Genomic DNA, 13,875 nt, shown 5'->3' with positions numbered 1-13,875 from the left:
CTTCTCTAACTCATCAAGATCATTTGCACTTCTATCTAGTTTTCCAAAGCGGAATGTACCACACCCGGTTTGATGTCATCCTTGAACTTAATAACCATATTCTCTACCATCCTCTCAGTCACTACTAAAAATAGCACCAGGTTGAGACCAACCTATTTGGAATCCCATAAGGTGTGCTTCTCTAGGCTGACACTGGACCATTAATAATTACTTACTGGGAAAGGCCTTCTAGTCATTTATGAATCTGCCTGATGAGAAGGTGATTTCAGGATGTAGTACTTTTATTGCCCAATGTCAAGCAAGACAAAGCTTAAAACTGTACAACAGTCAAAACTATTTCATGTCTTTGCCTTCTTTATTGGTGGTGTTCAGTTGCTAAATCATATCTAACTCTTTTGCGACCTCATGGACTGGAGCATAGCCATTCCCTTCTCCAGGGGATCTTCCTGACTCAGGGATCAAACCTGCATCTTCTGCATTGCAGACGGATTTTTTACTGCTGAGCCACGGAGGAAGCCCCTCTTTGCCTTAGTTTTATCAGACTTGTCGTGCTTCTAAGGAATAGCATTTGACTAATGTGACAGGATTTCTTTTTTAAACAAAACTGCCTTCATTTTATTTGGCATGCTACTCTCTCTCTCTCTCTCTCTCTCTGTGTTTATAAGATTGCAATATTATTTCTGGATCTGAGTGTTAAGGTTTTGAATCTAATTTTTTGAGTTTTTCCTATTTCTCTTTTTAAGACAGAAGTATGCATTTCTCTCAGCCCATAGACACCTCACCATAAGTTTGTGAGGATAATTGCTAGTGATTCTGTGATGACTTCATTGAAATGCCATACCATAGTGTTTGCCAGTAATTGTTTATTCATTCCGCCATCTGAGCTTGCAGGTCATCATTAGCATATGCATTTGTATATAATAATGATTTTCAATTTATTGAGTAGAGTCATCATCTGAAGCTCTTAAAAAGAAAAAAAAAAACAAGGATAAAAGCAATTCCTACCTCAGATGTTTGTCACTTCACTGGGACAGACATGGCAATTAAGAAGTAAAAAACATGGAAGAAGGAAAGGTCACTCATTTTGCTAAGACGTTGCTGGCAGTGCATTGAATTTTATTTTGGCACAACCTTTGGACCACAGCCATTTTGATTTAGAGGAGACCCATTGTGGGAAACAGCTTCCTGGAATGTGAGAATTTTGACAAGAGGTCTGCAGAAGGAAAGGGAACTAGCTTGGACAGTTGGAGAGAGAGCATAGGCTCATATAAAAACAAATGGATTGCTCTTATCCCTCTGTTCTGTGAAAGGAATTTTCGGTGGCTTCAAAAGGAATTCTGTGTATGAAGGGTATGTAGGGGAAGGGAGATTGTTTAAAGGAGTCAGCCCTTGTTTTACCTGGCTGCCAAACAAAAGAACCTTCCAGTCATATGAAATTGGTTGCACAACTCACAACATCTTGGTTATGATAAGGACTGTTGCTGGAGACTGGTGTTTCTGGTGCTTGAATTCTTAAAGGTTGTTTTCTACAAGCTGTCTATTTTGTCCGGTGTTGTGACTCAAACGTTGATTGTGGTTAATCTGCACAGATGTGAGAATGGAAAAGTCCCCAGGGAAGGCTGGCTGGATTTCTGCTAGGCTATCTGCGTACTGTTAAGGAAGATGCATTCTGATAAGGCCAGTTCTCACTGCACCCATTCCTTATTCCAGCCACCTCCACCCCAGTCCCAAGGATGAAGCCTGCCATGGTGTCATTTCTTCTTATGGCCTGGACTGAAATCCTTATTCCTGGGATCGCTCTTGGGATGAGTCAGTAAAAAGTAGCTGTTACCTCTGGGAGAGCCCAGGGAACCGTTTGAATGTACCTGTAGGAAGCAGGAGGATGAGTGGTGTCATCTACTTTACTCTTATCCCATTAGCTTGTAAAGCTAGTTTATTGTATTTCCTAACAACCAAAAGTCTGGCCCCACGGACATGCGATTCCAGATGGCAGACTTGCGAAGTAGAGCGTGAGGGGAGTGGAGGGAGGATGAAGAGAGCACAGCATGAGGGAGGTGGGGTAGAACGCTGGCATGTCCAGGAAGGTACTTCTAGTTATGAATGGACCATCCACAGAGGGTGGATGTGGTTGCCGGTAGTGTGGGCTATGGAAAGGGGAGGCTGGGAGTATCCCACCTTTGCCCGTTGCTGCTTTCTTCTTGTCTTTCCTCTCCTTATTCCCCTATGTGTCTACTACTTAATCTGTAATGATGGCAATATTACATGTCAAAGCATTCTGCTTTTTAGCAAAGATCTCTGAATGAGGCTACTGTTGATTGTCTTCTTTGTTGGGTGAAAGGTTAGGGAAAAAGTGCATGTATTTTTTTTTTTTTAATTCAATGCATTCAGGTTTAACATAGGGAAGATCAAAATACAATGGACATGAGTTTGAGCAAGCTCCGGGAGTTGGTGGTGGACAGGGAAGCCTGGTGTGCTGCAGTCCATGGGGTCGCAAAGAGTTGGACACGACTGAGCGACTGAACTGAACTGAAAATACAATAGAGTATTGTACGTTAACAGTCTCAGTTTCTTGAAGATGTTGAGAGATTATAGCTCAGTGTTGTTGCTGTAAGGTAAAAGTAGACTTCCAAAGCCTTTACTGACAGCTCTCTTTGTTTGCTTTTTGTAATATTGAAGCCTTGTGGACTTTGGTATATGGTGAGGTTTGAGCCTTGGCTGGTATAGAAATAATTACCAAAGCATGGTTGCCGAATTATAAATCCTCCTTACCTAACAGGCACACAATAGCAGCTTCCATAATGGAGTAATATATTCCACAATGGGTGCCAGGGAGGGCAAAGGGAATGTGTTATTCTGTGGCAAGATCAACCCACCTCTTTGATTCTGGCTGGAAACAGAAGTTGAAACTTGCCACTGATTGCGTAAGTGGTTCCTTCCATGCAGTTTGTCTAATTAGAAATTTTTAAGTATAGTGATCATTAGCTTCTGGGTGGAGAGTTTGGTGTTTGATTTAAATAGAATCCTGGTAATGTTCACTCCCAAGATATCCCTACTCTCCTTCCAGAGTGTGGTTAGGTGCTCCCTAGGTTGTTGATGCTCGGTGCAAGCAGGGGGCATGTTGTTATATGACGGTATGACACAGATTATATGATAAGTGCCGGAATGGAATTTCCTGCACTTTGCTGTAAGGCTGTTTGTTGAGGTGTGTCCACGTGCTAACTTTGCATCTGTGAATGCATGAATTGGGGGCGTGTGGAACTGGTGTGGTAAGAGTCCCATGCCCGGCCCAGGCCGGGGTGGGTCTTGGCGGGAGCTATTGCTACTTAACAAGCTGAAAGGGACTATCTCTAGATTACTCAGAGCCACTTTCTACACTGCTTGGGGGTGTTGAGAAGATTTATTTGCAAATTCCTGCTTGAGTTTGGACTTATCACTGAACAGGCCTCCGCTGATTTTTCTCTGGTGAAGCCTTTTCTGAATCTAAAGACCTGTGCATTACACTTCCCTTGCCTATGGATGAATGTCAAGGCCTGTGGTGTTCCTAATGAGTAAAATTTCAAAATAACGGGTGACTCTCCTTCAGAAGTGCCTTTTAACCCAATTTAAAATTTGTTTTTGATTAACTTTTTAAAATGAGGGATCAATTTAGCCTGAATAGGAAGAATAGTTGTTGGAAAGACCAGAATGGCATTTCCCGTCTGTGTCTCCCTGGGCAAGCTTATAAAGCCTTTCCAAGCCTCAGTTTACTTTGAAGATGAACATTTTATTTCCTCTTAAAGGTTGTTGAAAGCAGTAAATGAGGTTATAACGGATGTATGAAGACTAACACAGTGCCTAGTTTATACCAGTCACACGCGCAAGCTGTGCTGTGTCCAAGTTGACTTCTGCCTCCTGAGCCAGTTCTTGTGTGTGTTGGTAGCTTGAAAGTGATTATGGTGGAAGTGCAAGTCAGACCTTTGCTTCTCCCTGGAGAGTTGGTTGTTAAACATTTCAGAGAACATAGCTGATGGCAAGTATTCATAATCCTCCTTTGCCACAGTTCCAAAATATATTATAAACCTCCCAGTCTTTTGTAAGCAGTCTGTATAGAATTAAAAATGAACCTATAAAGAGAATTTAAGGTAATCACAGTAAACTTAAGTCAGTTTTCATATTATAACACAGAGATTCTGTTGGAGCTCATTGAAACTCATCTCCACCCTGTATGATTGGATGCTTTTTGAATGTTCTGCTTTTTTAAGTTTTATGTTTGCTTTTTAGAATATTTTTTCTTTTATTATATCATGTTAGTTAGCATGTTAGTTAGCATATCTAATAGCTCCTTCCCGTCTATTATTTGCTATTTCTTATGATTTCTTAATTGAAGAAATCAGCTGTTAAAATACTGTGTAATATAATAGTAAACTGGCTCCCAATTAAAAAATGGGCAAAAGATATGAACTTATATTTTTCTGAGGAAGATATACAAATGGCCAAAAAGCACATGAAAAAACACTTGACAACATTAGTCATGAGGGAAATGCAAATCAAATCCATGAGTAGCAAATGAGTACTACTTGATATGCATTGGAATGGCTACAATCAAACCATCCAGTGATAACAACTGTTGATGAGGATGTGGAGAAATAGGAACCCTCATACACTTGGTAGGAATGTAAAATGGTACAGCTGCTTTGGAAAACAATCTGGCAGTTTTTCATACAATTAAAGAGAGACCCATAGATCCCTATCATATGACCCAGCAGCTCCTCTCCTAGTTATAGAAGCCTTTTGTACACAGAAGCTTGTACAAAAATGTTTAGAGTAGCATTGATTCATAATAGCCAAAGGGCAGAAATAACCTATATATTTATCAACTGACAAATATCAATAGATAAGTAAAATGTGGTGTATCCATTCAACAGAATATTATTGGGCCATAAAAAGGAATGAAATACTGATATATGCTACAATATGAATAAACCTTGAAGACATTATGCGTAGTGATAGAAGCCGGTCATGAAGATTGTATTTTATATGACTCCATTGATATAAAAGCACAGAAAAAGAAAGCTATAGAGGCAGAAAATATATTAGCCCTATTCACTGAGGGCTAAGATAGGGGTAGGGACAGGGGAATAGGGGAATGATGCTAAATGTTATGGAGTTTCTTTTTGAAATGAGGAAATTTTCTAAAATGGATTGTGGTGATGGTCATGCATATCTGTGAAAGTACTAAAAACATTGAATTGCATACTTTAAATAGATGAATTGCGTGACATGTGAATTATATCTCAATAAAGCTGTTAACATTTTTAAAAAATACATTATCACAAAGTAAGGTTTAATTCATAGACTGGAAGCCTGATTTAAACATAAGAAAATATTTTAATACATTAATTAACTTAAAAAGAAAAAGCAAATTGGTTTTGAGAGACCACCTGAGGGGCTCATCAAAAAGGGAAGTACATGAATTTTTGACATTTGTTTGACTGTTAAGAAACTCTTTATTCTTTTTGGCTGTATTCTGGAGAGTTACTGTCTTAGATAAATAATGCCATCCATTTGAATGAGTTGTTTACCATACAAGCATTTTAATTATCCTTTTAGTTAACAAATAAAGAGGGGACCGAATAAATCTCTCTCTCTCAGTTTGTGTTTATGTTTAAGTTCAATATTTTTGGATGACCATAGTGATGTTGCAGTTCACAAATGTTAATTTAGTTTCTGGCTTCTGTAGAGATGAAGGGAGAATAAAGTGAGGAGTGGGGATGACAATGAAGAAATCTGCTAGTAATGGAGAAGAATGATAGAATGAAGACAAATGATGATAAAAATGGTGAATTCTTTAAAAACTCTGTGTGTGTGTGTGTGTGTGTGTGTGAATGTTTCAAAAAGAGACTTGTATAATCTTTTGGTGCAGAGTGTAGAGATGAAGATACTTATGTAAACACCCAGACATGCCAGTAACTTTCCACTTGATAGAATGCTCTTGTGATATGTCAACACCCAGCAAAATGTTCTTTCATACTTTCAGAATTGCTGTGAAAGTATTACCTTATGCCCTTTTTATAAAGAATCTACATATTTGAAAGGAAAAATGTCTACGTAACTTGCAATGTTTTATTAAAGCATTCAAATGCCTGTAGCAAAAAAAATATATATATCATTTCTTAAGGGTAAGCTGATCCCTTACAGAATACTTACACTCCACTTGCAAGATTAAAAAAACATGCTCTGCTATGACTTTCAGCTTCTATTAATGCTATTTTTACATTAATATTTGGTTTGTTCTTGCTCATGTTTTATTGCTAGTCATTCTTAGTTTATTTTTGTTTACCACAGTGCTCAGGGATTAGATTTCAGGAAGAAAACCAAACAAGGAAAAGTACTTCTGAAGTTCCATACCACATCAATTGCCTCAGTACAGTAAATACAGGCTAAGAAACACCAAGACGCCAATAGCTCAGTCTCCAGTTTTCTGGTGAAGTCTAAATGCTTCAGGAAGGGAATTAACCAATACCCCCCGCCCCCCGTCGCCCCCATCATCCTCTGCTTTCCATATACCTGCCCAGTTATGCAACCCTTAGCTTGAGTGTGAGGATGTCATTTTCTCAACAAGCACTGGGTCAGTTATAAAGTACTTGGACCTTGTAGGAGAGAATTTCTTTCTGACCCCTCTGTCAGGAGATGCTTGATCTCTGGAAGCCTTAGGACTGATTATCTCCTAGTAACCACAGTTGGCTGTCTCAGACGTTTAGGGGAGAGGGAGAGGGCAGAAGGTGGGCAGTCTTACTGCTCCTGGTACACAGGTCCAGGGATAAATTGCCTCCTAGGGAAAAACAAAAAAGGAGAGAGTGTGTAATGATTTGTGTATCCAGGAACTTTACAAGGTCAGGTTAAACTCAGTGATTTAACTGTTGGCTTAACTGGCACTTGCCTTTATTTTATTAGAGTTGACACATAATATCAATATGGAATATTTTTGCATCTTTCTGAACTTTAAAGAAGATATATGACTTGTAAATGGTATTTAAAGAAATATTTCTAAAAGTTTCTAATGCATTCATTTTCTTCTTTCCTATCTTAGAATAAATGAAAAATGGCAACTAATGGGCTGGGTCTCATGAGGCAGAAGTGAAGTTCCAATCAGCTCATAGCATCTTGTATCAGAAGAAAATTCTGTTTACCTTTAATGACATTTACAGACAGTTTCTAGTCTACCTACAATCTAAGTTACAAAAATATTAATACAGGCTTTTACATATATGCTACTTATGTTCATCTTTCTTTCATTCAACTTATTATCTAGTTGCTAACTTTAAAAATTTCCCATCTTCTGTTGTGCCTGTCTTTCCCCACTGCTTCTAATGAGTTTCCTGGATGTTACTGGATGTTTCTTTCTATTTTTACTGCCTTCCTTTGGAAATAAGGTGATTTTAACTAAATGTAGAACAAGAGTGGAGTGCACCATTGATTTCTGTAATGGTGCTGGAATATATTCTCTTTCATTCTTACAGCAGCTTAACAGTGTATTTGCTTTCTCTCTCTTTTTAAAACTCTACTTAGCATCATGCATACATCTTCATTAAGATGTCTTCCATGAGCCTAAATCTTTTCCCTGTAAGTTTAGAACTAATTCAGAACTCAGCTGAGTGGATGAGTAATTTAAATTGCTACTTCCAACATGTATTACTTTGCTCTGAGTTTCATCTGCCACTGTTTTGCCCAATTACTGAGTTTGGATTCTGTGTTTCTCACATCCATCTGTATAGACTTAGGAACCAAAATAGTTTTGTTTAGTCAGCAAATTTCAGCACCTCATTATTTAGTCCCCCTTCGAGGGTGTTAACGAATATCCTGGAGGACACTACTCCTGTTCTGATTGCCGACAGCCCACTATTAACTCTTTTCCATGCCGAGAGCTGGTCATTTATTCTACTTCTATTTCTTAACCCACTCGTAACCCGTGATTGACAGTTCTTTACCTCTTGCCCCGTGGTTGGAAAGTTTCCTTAATAGTCTCTTGTGTAGGACCTCATCAAAAGCTCTCTGAGAGCCTAAATAAATGACATCACTAGTTTTCCTTTACCCATTATTTTGTTGCCTCCATAAAATTTTGCATTAAACATACCAAAGGCACATAAGGAAAGCAACAACTTGTAGGTGTTCTAATAGCCTCTTTCCCCCCTTTTGCATATGTCCCTTTATCCTGTCCTCTAGCGCTGATTTTTCCCTTGTTCTTAATGATAACTTTTTCTTTGTATCATCTCTACAGAACCCCTGCAAACCAAAGACATCCCCACCTCATATTAATGCTGTGACACAACCAATAAGATTTAGGGCTACTTTACAAAGTAAATATGTCCCACTGCTTGACCCCTTCAGAACTGTAAGAATCATGACTTACTAACTCATTCCGGAACTTGTCAGAAATTTCAAGAAGGCAAGTATTCTCTTTGGTAGTTAACGTTCCAATATTTTGGTTTTAGGGGCATGACCCCTTGTCAGGACTTTATTCTGTAAAGATATTTATTTGGGCTATGCTGACCCTACTCCAATAATTCCTCACCTTACACAAATTTTTTTTTTTGGAATTAAAAAAAAGGAAATTGGAAAGTGTGTAATAAGCAATCCATTGAAAGCTCTCCTTTGTTATAGAGTGAAGTCTGACTCTGATGATGTTTGCCAGCAGTGGCTGTTGTTCCTCATCTTGATGAGAAGGTTCAGGGTGTGAGGTGGGGGGAGTAGGGGGGAAGGTACACATTGGCATTTACATTTACGTGTCTTTCCAGCCTCACTTGAAGTCTGTAAGGCAAGTATTATTATTATAAAACTGTAGAGCAAATTAACACATTTTTGTTGTTGTTGTCTCTAAAGTCCTGTCTGACCCTTTGTGACGCAAGGCCTGCCTCTCCCTCACTATCTCCTGGAGCTTGCCCAAGTTCATGTCCAATGAGTTGGGGATGCCATCCAACCATCCCATCTTCTGCTGCCATCTTCTCTTGTCTTCAGTCTTTCCCAGCATCAGGGAATTAACATGTAGGAGGTACATTATTTGCCCAAGGTTGTAGGTCACAAACCTGGATCAGAACCCAAGTTTTCAGATCCTTCATCTAAAACCCATTCTATCCTGCCATTGTGAGCCCTTCTGTTCTTTTGAGTTGAATATATGAAAGATTTAAGCCATTTAAAAAATTACTTGTATTTCCTTATGTACTATTTATTTCAAAGTCTTCTCAGGAGTCATGCAGTTCTAAATGTGGAGGGTATATATCCTTGCCCTCTTATATCTTATACCTGCCAAATCTTACCCTTTTGAAGTGAAGGACATTTTCATTTTGGATTAATATTAAGACAACATAAAAAAGCATTTTGCTCTCTGAGGTAAGCTTTTCTTCAGTGTTTCAACAAACCATTTATACTTTTATCATTTTTTTTCTTCCTACAAAAAAAAGTCTCCCTTATTTAAATTGTCACAGCTTGGGAGCCCTGCCTGGAATACATAATAACTGCTTGTAACACTTAAAATGAAAACAAATTTACCGAGGATGGTGGAACGACAACAAAGAGCAAGAAAAATATAAGTACATGGAAATAGTCTCTCCTACGCAGATATTTTCAGCCCTAAGTATTTTTACTGAAATTGTTGCTTCCTGTTCTGCCTCCTCTTCATCTGGATTTTTTTTGGGGGGTGGGGAATGGGAAGGGGCTTTAAAAATCTAAAGATCTGAAGAGAGAGAGGGAGGTGAGTCTTTAGAAGTGTCCTCTGATTTCTTGGGTTTAGAAGGGAGCATTTGGTGAAGTGATACTGAATCTGAGCAGAACACTGATTGACAGTCAGCAGAAGAACAAGTTTCTCAGCCTTGGCACCATTGACATTTGGGGCTGGACACTTTGATTTTTAAGGTGGAGGGCAGTGTTGTGTATTGCAGGATGTTTCATGGGATCTCTGGCCTCTATGCATTCAATGCTAGTAGCACCCTTGCCCCCTTCCAGCTGTGACGACAAAAAAAAAAAAATGCCTCCAGACATTGTCCAGAGTCTCCTGATTAGAGACACGGTTCTTGGGAATGCATTTCAGGACTCTGGTAGGAGCTTTGGTGAACCTCCCTCCTTCTCCCTCCCATGGGCAGTCTCTCCCTATCTAGACATAAACTGGTCTTATTCCCTGAAAGTAAATTTACCTCCAATGAGGCCTGCCTTCTTAAGTATAAGATTCTGCTTATACTTTTTGCCCAGTGATGCTAAAAGATCCATTTGCTGAACTCTTTTGCCAAAACCAGCTAGAGATGACAAAAACATTTTGAGAGCTTCCCTATTGGTTGGGTGGAACTCATGATGTTTCCTGAAAATTCCATGCTCCTCTCTGGTCTTGCCCTATTATTTACCCTATTACTGCTCTCTTTTTCCACTCAGTATGAAAACTGATTAAACGAGAACCCAACTAGGAAGCTGTAGACCTCACTGACTTTGGGTGAAACAGCCCTCCCAATTCTGGGTTGTTGATTGCTCAACCGTGCTTTGAAATAGTTGGGTTAGGTAACACATCTTCGTGGCCTTTCAGCTCTAGAATATTATCATCTGAACAGTCTTAATTTTTCTTGGCTTTTTGAGTCTGCCAATTCAGATTTTAGAAGTGACTCCAATCCCCTCAGTGACACCAACTTATAAACCTATTTTTGAAAAATATTTGTTTGGAGTTGTTTACTTGCTTTATTTCATTTCTACCCTTACCCTGCCCACTCCCCACCCCCCAACTTTATTAGCCTATACTGAGAATTTAGACACTCATTTGTTATAATGATTGCATCAAGAAGTTTTGAGTTCAATCACATTTTACAAGACTACACTGTGGACTGAGATTATAGCAGCAGAGTGTGGGAATGAAAACCACTTTTCACATAAATTAGGGAGAACAGGTTATTTAAAACCAGCTGCTGGGAAAGCCCATTTAAAAAAAAAAGAATACTTAAAAAATAAATCAAGTAACTACTACTGGATTCATCTGGATATCAGCATTTCAACAATGATGAAAATTTGATTCATGCCTACAAATGCAGGCAACCTTTTGGTGCTGCTCTGATGACACTGCTGGTGTTCACTCTTGGGAAGGAAGGGTGCCCGACTTTCCCCAGACATTCCTGGCACTGCGGGGAAAGGTGGGCTGAGCTGGGAAGGGCCTCCCTGCCTCCCACTTGCTGGCTGTGTGACCTTTGGCAAGTCACATTCTCCTTTCTGGGCTTCTGTTGGTTTCTGAAATGAGGGAGTTGAATTTGATTTCCAAGTTTCCTTAGGGCTCTGAAATCAAAAGAGTTCTATCAGGAACACTGGTTAGGAGCAAGGCTTTGGAACACAACCCATTCAGCAGAGCTGGAAGGCAGGATGCCAGTGAGACTGGCTCCCCCAGGGTGGCAGACCCTGAACTCTTCCCACCCTCATGAGAAGGGTGGGCAGCAGCTCACTCCCTTTGTTGAGGTGTCCAAAGGGCTGCACCCAACAACCGGCTCCCTGCTTGCTGCCCCCTCTCCACTCACCCACCCAGCACAGCGCCTGTTGATAAAAGGTAGCAGTTCTAAGAAAATGGGTGGGAGCCTGCGGAGAGGAATGAATCAACAGGCCCAGAGGGAGAAAGAGGAAGACCCGTGGGGGTGCTGGACGTTCTTCTAATCAAGGGGCAAAGAGGGGCTGTTATCAGCGCACTGTTAGCTTGCCCTACCCGAGGGGGAGGAGGAGCAGATGGGGTGAACCAGCGGTGACTGAAGTGCCCTTCCTATAAAGATTCAAAATGAAACATGTTGTGGCCCTGTTCAGAGGGCAACATTCCAGTGCCTGAAGATTGGCCTAAGCCCAGAGTTCCTAAGCCCAGAGATTCCAAGTTCCTCTTGATCACAAAACCTTGACAGAAGGGCTTGTAGCTACTCGGTTTTCCTAGGAATGTTTGTTAAGGAAATGTCCAAGAGAAATTTGTTCCATCAGTCTTTCTTGAATGGTACACTAGATGCCTTGCAACATTAGCACATGATATATTCACTTATTAAAGAATATTCACTGAGTCATTATTACATGCCAGGCACTGAGCTACCTGCTTGAAAGTGAAGTCTCTCAGTCGTGTCTGACTCTTTGCAACCCTGTGGACAATAGCCCACCGGGCTCCTCTGCACATGGAATTCTCCAGGCAAGAATACTGGAGTGGGTTGCCATTTCCTTCTCCAGGGGATCTTCCCAACCCAGGGATCGAACCCAGGTCTCCCGCATTGCAGGCAGACGCTTTAACCTCTGAGCTACCAGGGAAGCCCGAGCGACCTGCTTGGGGTACATCAGTAAACCAACTGCCTCAGATCTCCGCTCTCGGGGAACATACTGTCTAGCGGGGGAGACAGACAACATGCAGGAAAGACATGGAAGTTAAATAGCATGTTAGAAGGTGATGGAGCCAGGGAACAAAAGGAAACTAAAAGAAAAGATGTCATTTATTTAATCTTCCTCCTGTGCTTTTCCTCTCCCTTGAGTATTGAGAATATCCTCCAATATGTTTCCTCACTGCAATTTTCTATTCTGCAGTATTTTTCACGACCAGCACTACTAGAATATTGAGACTAATTGGCTCAGATGGTAAAGAATCTGCCTGCAGTGCGGAAGACCTGGGTTCGATCCCTGAGTTGGGATGATCCCCTGGAGGAGGGCATGGCAACCCACTCCAGTATTCTTGCTGGAGAATCCCCATGGACAGAGGAGCCTGGTGGGCTACAGTCCATGGGGTTGCAAAGAGTTGGGCATGACTAAGCAACTAAGCAGACATATGACTGGAGTATTACTTGAGACTAACTTCATAATATAGCAGGACAATGCTCTGAGTTTATGTTAATGCCTTGTACCTGTTCAGTGACACAGTTTCTAAGATTTCGTTTCAAGACTTCTGTGAGGGAGACAGAGAGGATATTTTCATTCCCATTATAAAGATAAGGAAACTGAGGTTAAAAGACTTTACAGAGCTTGGCATCTTGACTTTTTCTTGGTAATCTTCTGTAGACTTTTGTTGGAAATATTTTTGTTATTTTCTCTGTAGGAAAAAGTGTTAGAAATGTCAAACAATGGACTTCAAGCACATATTTGGAACAAACCTGGTTATTCATTGGGTATATGGTGATTACTTTAGGTAGATAAATACACGCGCATTTGACGGTCTCCACCATGCTTCCTGATACCAGGGTTATCCCAGAGGTCACAAGATTTCCTTACAGAGCTGGTGAGAGGTGGCAACTTTTTGTTTCTTTTTTCACAGCCTAAAATTGGTGATGTGCAAAATCTGTTTTTCTTCTTCCCTAGGCTCTAGTGATACCAGAGAATATTAGCAAACCCTGATCCAGTCTCTTGTTGCCTGTCTTCTGAGATTTAACATCAGCTGCATCTTCTGGAAATGGGTCACACGATTGGATGTCATCCAGGTAAGACTGCTTCACAGTACAAGTGGGATACATGCACACACACACACATTCAGTTTCCTGTAGTCCCCAGGAAATCTGCCTGTGTACATGTGCATTCAAAGGATATAACTGGACAGGCTATAAAGGTGAACATTTTATTTATGAATTCTTTTGCTTTGCTCCCCTCTCCCCACTCATCAACTCCCCCATTCCTTCCCAGGCCATTTTTCTTCCTTCCATAGGAATTTATTGCAAAGTTTTCATTTCCAGATTGAAAGCTCTTTAGGTGCCTATTCATGAATTGCTACATGCTCAGCTTCCATGGTCTGATTTCAGTACTAGTACAACCAGAACATATTAAAAATATTAAAGAAGGTACACTTACTTTTGCTGCTTTCCCAAAAGTACGGTTATGTGATGTGTTCTAACACCACATGACGTTTGTTTTATACCATATCCTCAATAATCT

General features: G+C 40.3%; 1 long non-coding RNA gene across 1 annotated transcript in view; it reads left to right on the top strand.

Annotated features, from left to right (window-relative positions):
* Positions 1-13,875, top strand: part of LOC110150883 (uncharacterized) — an 80,157-nt gene that overhangs the window by 44,282 nt on the left and 22,000 nt on the right. Inside the window, exon 2 of the long non-coding RNA XR_011485610.1 lies at positions 13,309-13,427. This is a non-coding gene — a long non-coding RNA (uncharacterized lncRNA). The remainder of the gene's footprint in view (positions 1-13,308; positions 13,428-13,875) is intronic.

Source organism: Odocoileus virginianus, chromosome 34, assembly GCF_023699985.2.
Source record: "Odocoileus virginianus isolate 20LAN1187 ecotype Illinois chromosome 34, Ovbor_1.2, whole genome shotgun sequence".
Taxonomy (NCBI): Eukaryota; Metazoa; Chordata; class Mammalia; order Artiodactyla; family Cervidae; genus Odocoileus; species Odocoileus virginianus.
This window is presented reverse-complemented; position numbering and strand designations above follow the sequence as displayed.